Genomic DNA, 6,000 nt, shown 5'->3' with positions numbered 1-6,000 from the left:
CCATTAATGAACATTACAAAGTGTCCTCGAGATTAACATCACGTGAACTAGACCACGAGGTTGAGGCTCTCAAAGGCTTGGTTACTGCGCAGAAATCGCGCATTGCAGAAGCAATATAAGACTTACGGGCCTTCCGCAGTAGAACAACAACGTCACTGTCCTTTGTGGCTGTTGTGAGCGGGCACAGTTCAGCTGGTCCGGCTGACTCTTTTGACTCACCGTTCTCTGCGAACCTGAGTTCTGATCATGTCATCTTTTTGGCGGCCGGGAAGCTCTTCAACTCTCAAAGCCATGTAATGCACACCGCACTGAAGGTTAACATTGATTCTGAGGCTGAAGGACGAAATCGCTCACTCTGTGGTGCAGTCAACGCGCGGTCACAGTATTTCTCGGGAAAAGTCTGATTTTGACTGCATTAAGGAGGTAATGAATTAAATTGTGATGATCGGCGACAATATACTGCTGTTCGGGTCTCTGAGTAGAGAAATCTTTATGGGAAGCTTTCAGAGTGGGCTCAAGTTTGCTGCACTAAACTCCATTGCTGCCCTAAACGGCCGGAAATCATTGTCAGAGCTGGACCTGACACCTTCAAAGTGCTTATGTTATTAGATGAATAGGTAGAACATATGCAGAAGTTATTGAAGAAAACCCTGAAGCCCAAGCAAGAAAGGCTGCGCTCGCTGACGCGTACCCAGGTAGCACAGAATGTGGGGCCCCAGTAGGTCCGATGCTGGCAAATGGGGCAGGGGCAACCACCACAAAACCTGCATTGGTCCCCAATGGGGCCCATACTCCTTCTGCATGGGTCCCATAGCGGTGTTGTTCGGGCTAATGCAGAGCACATTCCTGCATCCAGACCGCAAAGGTTCGTTGTCGGATATTTAAGGGCAATCCAACCTAAATGTGGGCTCTTTATGGGAAAGCCCTCATAGATCCGAAATGAGGCCACCCTCATGAAATCTTTCTGGGACCTACATGGGCCGTAGTGGGGCAAAAGAAACGGACATGCCCACATGCTGCCCCAATCGGCCCCTTGTAGGTTACTTGAGTGTAGGTGAAATATGAATAAGAGCTCAATTTGGGCAGGCTCTCATGAAGCCCAAATAAGGCAGCCTTAGCTACGTGGGACGCTGTAGGTCCCACGTAGGCTATAATGGGGCTGGCAGGCGGGCGTGCCCGCACGGTACCAAAATTGGTCCCTTGTGGGAAATTTGAAGGCACGTGCAACCGCAGGAGGGCTCTAGGTTCAAAAACAACACCCAGCCCAATTGGGGCTGCCCTCACAAAACTGCTTTATATCCCACATGGGCCGTAATGGGGCTGGAAGGCGGGCCGGCCCTCATGATACCAAAATCGGTCCCTTGTAGCGAATTTGAAGGCACGTGCAACAGCAAGCGGGCTTTAGGGTCAAAAACAACACCGAGCCCAATTGGGGCTGCCCACACAAAGCCACTGTAGGTCCCACATCGGCCGCAATGGGGCTAGAAGGCGTGCGTGGAATTGTGTAATGATTCTTTCCAACCTTTATTTGTATTTGATGTTGCCCTATAATATTATTATAGATGATTTGTATAACAGTTATTGCCATGTTTAGTCGGTTAGAAATATTACGTTGCTTTAGTTCTCGCGCTCATGCAAATTGCGCTTAAAATACTAAAACATACTGATTCCTAACTGCTGCTCCTAATGTGGTTGCTGTGGATAGTCTGCAAAACAGCACAAAATTACTGTTCAGAACACACATCTCCATAGCCTGAACAAGATGTACACGAAGTCATTTAGGCTAGAAAAATGTTAGGAATTATTGTAAAATTTAATATTGTGGCTGTTTCGAAAGGGCAGACATGTATAAAATAATAATTGGGAAAACAAGGACAAGGGCTTCCTATCAATTTCCTGCGTCGGAAACATATGAGAATAATGTCGGCAAGCCCAAGTGCGGCTTGGGCTATAAAACTGCATCGGTCCTATGTCATTATCTGAGGGGCTAACCAAAAAAAAAATAAACGTTTATCCAGAGCGGCTGCCCGAATCTGTCCAAAGTAGGACCATCGTGGGGAGTTTGCGGGATGTGCCCTTTTGGCGATGCGGCAAAAATGTGGGCAGCCCCGCAAGGGCTGCCTGCATCGGTCCTTAGTGGGGCCCACCGGGGCTTTGTCGAAAGCCCCCTTCAGGCCTACGTCGGCCCCTCTTGCAGCACCCACATTGAGACCACCGGGGCTGTCCTGCACTGCCTACATCGGACCCACCAGGGGCCCCCGTTGTGCTACCTGGGTAGGTTTATCAAGACAGGTTTACCTCACGAACAGTTCAATCTGCGCAGAGTGACTTGATAAGGACATGCTGACCGGTTGGCCTGCAGGCTACATCGAACAAGCATTGCAATGAATATTTTAACATGGAAGGCTGTCATGCTTTACATTAAAGGTCCACTGAAAGGGGTCACCAAGGAGGATAAACAACGCCATAACACTGTTAGTTATTGAACCACCCATCATTCTCCCGCAAAAATTTTCGATCTAGCTTCTGCAACACCAGAGATATCGGCGATTAAAATTGACCCTTCCAATTTTCCCTCTCAACTCGTACATCGAAGGGAGCCATAAAAAATAAATACAAGCAAGTTCAAAGCTCCGCCCAGACATACGTCACTTCGACGAACTTCCGGTTGCCGTGCGCTCGCTCGCCGGCGTACTCGCGTCAACCCGTCCTCGCTCGCACACGCCTGAGTTCGCCAGTTCGCGCAGCGACGGTTATTGTAACCGCGAACCCGTGGTTACCCTATGTTACAAGGCGGACCAAACCATGGTTACACCACTAACCGCGGTTATCGCAAACCGAGCTTGACGACCTCGGTTTGCGTCGTTAACCGAGGTTATGACGGCGTCTGTTGACGGGAGCTACTCGTCGGGGCCCGAGAGCGCGAAACGTACGAGCGGGTCTGCTTCACAAAGTTATTCATTTCACCACTGTATCACGTTTAAAGATCGATGTATAAAATATGGTGCCGTCCGACGTCTTCGATTACGGCCGACAGCGCAGCGACTGCGTACTGAAGTCTTGTCTTGCCTGCAGCATCGTTTGAACGGCTTGTTGCTGAGCAGAACGTCACAAAATGCGCGGCCTTAGCTATTAAAGTACACGAGTTTGCAACGCTTGCAGCACGGGATGCCGCGAGCAGGCTGAGGTACGTTACACAATTACCGCGGGGGTGGTGCGCGCGAGCGCGCCGAACGACGGTAAGGTAAAAAAACATTTAATGCCAATGATATGAAGAGTGGGGGCGAAGCCCCCGACATGGCACTTGGGTGCTCCCTCACTGTGAGGAGGGCACCCTTACAAAGCGAAGGATAGCCCTTGGAGCGCTATCCTTCTCATAGCACTGGAGATGATCCGGCGCTGGTCTTGAGCAGAAGTGCTGGTCAGTAGAGTTTCCCAGTAAGACTCCGCCACGGTCGGTGATGGGGGATGAGGGAAGGTGGGGCATATGAGGAGAGTGTGTAGGAAATCGCCTGGTTTGCCGCAAAGTTTGCATGAGGAGGGAAATTGGTCTGGGTGTCTGGCATGTAGTAGTATGAGGTATGAAGCAGTGCGAGTTTGTAGTCGTCGCCAGTGTGCGGCCTGCGCTATGGTAAGGGCCGGGGCTGGGGGTGCGTATTCTCTTCGTTTGTCCCAGTAATATGAGAGAATATCGCGGAAGGAGAGCAGACGCTCCTCGGCCTGTAGAAGGGGCTCATCTCCTCCTGCCCGGAATGTGAGACCTCGGGCTAGAGAATGAGCCTCTTCGTTGCCAGGGAGGCCGGCATGTGCTGGCGTCCAGATAAAGGTTACAGGGTGCCGGGGCTGCCAGAAGCGTAGTAAGCGAGCAGCGGTGCGAGATATGTAGCTATTGGCATAGTTGAGAATGGAAGATTTGGCGTCAGAGATAATTATGTTGGCAGACGTAGAGGTCAGAGCAAGCGCGACGGCTGCCTCTTCTGCCTCTATGGCCGAATTGGTGATGATTGAGCTGGAGGTTAGAAGTTTTGCTTGATTGTCGGCTACCGCCAGGGCCATACGGTGGCCTGACGGATATTCCGCCGCATCCACATAGACCACCTCATGGTCCTCGCCATACTGTTTGTGGAGGGCCCGAGCCATTGCTATTCTGCGGTTCCCGTCTCGGTCAGGGTGCATGTTCTTGGGGAGGGGGGTATATTGAGGTTAGAGCGGAAGATAGAAGAAAGGGGGACACCCTTGGTAGGGTGTGTAATTCGGTTTAGGTTTAATTTGGATAATAAAGCGCGGCCAGCCTCTGAGTTCGATAGACGGTATATTTGTGCCGTAAAGGTGGCTTCTGTAAGTTCCTCAAAGGTGTGGTGGACACCGAGTTTGAGAAGCCGATCGTTGGATGTGCTGGGAGGAAGGCGTAGAGCCATCTTCGTGCAACTCCGCAGGAGCGCGTTTACCCGGTCTCTCTCCTTCTGTCGGAGGGGTAGGTATGGAAGGGCATATACGGTGCGGCTTATGATGTAAGCCTGGGTGAGGCGAAGGGTGTTTCGCTCGCATAGGCCAGCCCGGCGGTTCGCTATGCGGCGAATCAGTCGAGTGGCTTGTTGAGCATGTGTTTGGAGAGCCTTTATGACTTCTCCGTGCGCGCCATGGGAGTGGAGCTTTAGCCCTAACACTCGGATTTTGGATACTAGTGGGATGGAATGCGTACCTAGCGTGAGGAAGATGGGAGGATTGACGTTGTCCTGTTGCTTGGGGCGGTAGAGAAAGAGCTCTGATTTTGAAGGGGAGCAGGTCAGGCCACGCTCCCGTACGTATGTGCCGATGGTAGTTAGTGGCAATTGTAGGTGCTCTTCTATTTCGGCGTCACTGCCGTGGTTTGTCCAGACAGTGATGTCTTCGGCGTAGAGGCTGAAATGGATGTCGGGGATCTGAGCTAGTTTTGGGGGTAGGTGAAGAAGTGCTATATGGAATAAAATAGGGGAGAGGACGGCACCCTGGGGCGTACCTCGTGCTCCCAGCGTGATGCTTGGGAGGCGGTGGTCTCCGAAGGTAAGTGTGGCTATGCGGTGGCTGAGGAAATCTCGGATGTAGTTGTACATCCTGCCGCCGACTCCCAGGGTTCTAAGGTTCTGTAGGATAGCTGAGTGCGTAACGTAATCGAATGCCTTAGTGAGATCCACACCTAGGATAGCTTTGGTGTCGTAGGTTTGGGAGTCGAGAATGTGCTGTTTTAGCTGTAGAAAGACGTCCTGTGTGGAAAGCCCAGGACGAAATCCAAACATACAAGTGGGCATAAGATTGTTGCCTTCTAGGTACTGGCACAGTCTAGTCTGGAGTACATGCTCCATGAGCTTTCCAACAGAAGAAGTGATGGAGATGGGTCTGAGGTTAGAGGCGAGCAGAGGTTTCCCATGTTTTGGCCTCTTTCCATTGTGGTGGGAGGGTGCCCGTTCGCCAGCACTCGTTAAAGTATTCAGTAAGGGCGGCAACAGATTGAGCGTCGAGATTCTGGAGTGCCTTGTTATGAACCCCGTCTGGACCGGGGGCTGAGGATGTGTTAAGTTTCTGGAGTTCAGCCTGAACCTCTGCTTCTGTAATGGGTTGGTCGAGGAGGTCGTTAGGGGGGCCTGCATAATCGGGGTGCGTTACAGGAGGGTATATAGGGAAGTACTGATGTCTAAGTTTTTGGGAAGTTCCAGTGGAGGTGTATCGGAAGAATGCAGGAGTTTGGTGAGGTTATGTCTTTGGGTAGTCTTTGACTGCGTGGAGTCTATTAAGTGTCGAAAGAGGTTCCAGGTCCGAGGTAGACTCATGTTGCCATCTAGCTTGTTGCACAGTGATTCCCAGTTTTGTCGTGAAAGAGTCGCTGCATGCGCCTCTATCTCTTTGTTAAGACGGGCGAGGCGGCGTCTAAGTGTGCGGTTCCAACGCTGCTTTTGCCAGCGTCGTTCTATGCCTGATTTAGCTTCCCATAAATGTAGGAGGTGGAAGTCAACTGTGTCGCTT

This window comes from Amblyomma maculatum, chromosome 4 (assembly GCF_055883805.1).
Source record: "Amblyomma maculatum isolate TAMU_Amacu chromosome 4, ASM5588380v1, whole genome shotgun sequence".
NCBI classification, from domain to species: Eukaryota; Metazoa; Arthropoda; class Arachnida; order Ixodida; family Ixodidae; genus Amblyomma; species Amblyomma maculatum.
Note: the sequence above shows the minus strand (reverse complement) of the source record.